Source organism: Canis lupus, chromosome 8, assembly GCF_048164855.1.
Source record: "Canis lupus baileyi chromosome 8, mCanLup2.hap1, whole genome shotgun sequence".
NCBI classification, from domain to species: Eukaryota; Metazoa; Chordata; class Mammalia; order Carnivora; family Canidae; genus Canis; species Canis lupus.
The window spans coordinates 32,801,612-32,803,376 of NC_132845.1; positions in this window are offsets into that span (position 1 = coordinate 32,801,612).

Here is a 1,765-nt window from a genome sequence, read left to right on the forward strand (position 1 = left end):
TAACACAGAATAGTTTATTTTAAAAATGGGTGGGATGACAGAGGATCCGCACTGCATCTGTATCTACCATTAAGTATCAGTAACCAATTATCTGCATCATCTGTAATGAATACATTATCTAATGATAACATATATCACGTTCCCTAAAACAGGAGTAAGTGTGGTGCCTTAACGACAGGTTGAGATAATCCTAAGGAGGAATCAGAAATGGTGTCACAAAGGAATGGGCAGTTAGAGGATTGATGGGTGCATAGAGAGGCAAAACGCAAGGAGATTAGCTAAGACACTACTGCAATACTCTAATATTATATCTTAGTATTTAAGGGCTGAGCATTGTGCCACATGCAGCTAGGTAATTCAGAAATATTTGCAAACTGTGTGAACAATATAGGGCTGAGTCTTACCTTTGACCATAAATTGAGTTACCACAGGGGAAAAAGAAAGTACAAGCTTTTTTCTCATTACTTACACTAATTATCTTTTGGGGGAAATTCTGGACACAGGCATAGGTTTTGGGGATTTTGATTCTTAATAAATAAAAATGCGTGGGCTAAATGTTGTTTATGTAGTTATTAGCATGTTGGAAACATGGAAAATGACAAACACCACAAAAGTGACAAAATACTTGCAAATTCATGTTGTGAAGATTTCCAGTTCAATGAACTACTAATTGATTTATCTTTGCATTTATTTTTTGATAAAAAACATAGTGATATTTTATAAATGCAGATATAAGAAAATATGAGAAGAAAAATTATATGTACCCAAGTCTAAGGTGACCTCCCTACCATGGTCTAAATCTATCTCCTCATCCACTGAAACAGCACCTGCTACAGAAGGTCTAATTTCACTTTCAGCAGCATTACTCAAAGAACAAACAGAAAAACCTAGCAAGTCCACTAAATGTGGACTTCATCAATCAGCTAGCAAATACAACCATGTCTAAAACAAGTCAATGATAATTTCTATTGGGCCGGAAAGCAGAAAATCAAATATAAGTACCGAGATTTATCTGAGGCCAACGTGACTTTCCACAAGTATTCTTTCTCCCTGCAAAATATATTATCGGTTACCACAGGGGAGACAACTCTGTCCTCTTCAAAGGAATTTGGAAAATGATGTCACTTACAACAGATAAACTGTGAAATGTAAATGAGGGAGGGAGCAGATGTAGTCGCAAAAAAAGAAAAGTATCATTAAAAAAAGAACTTCAAAATTAATTCTTACCTCATGGAGCTGTGACAAATGAGGAGCCGTGGAAGGGAGATAAAGAAGGAGACCAGTGGGCTGAGACTGGATACAGGGAGGCAGTCACATCGGCAGAAAACCACGCTCCCTGTGCCATACTCAGTCCCTCTTCATACTCCACAGCTTTGGTACCCCATGCGAGTATGCACCTGCCTTGCATTATTTCCACAGATTTCCTCCACTCTCCAAAGAGGTTTGAAGAACTTCTTGAAGAGTGTGTGCCCACTTGCTCACAGTGGGCAACCTAGTTAAATAAACTTGTTTTATTGCAATCTCCAGTTGCAAGTCAACAAAAGCAAATGAGGTGTATATGAAAAAGTGGAATGGATAAATGTGGAAAAGAAAGGTCACTACATGCATATATAGTGAAAAATTTCTAGTCTTATTATTTTGCACACCGCCACAAAATTAATTTCTAGATGTTCTAGTCAAAACTGTACCCAATCACTGGCATTCTATAAAGCAGAACAAATCTCTCTTTGGTAGCATTGATCACCCAACTGGATCATTCAGATCA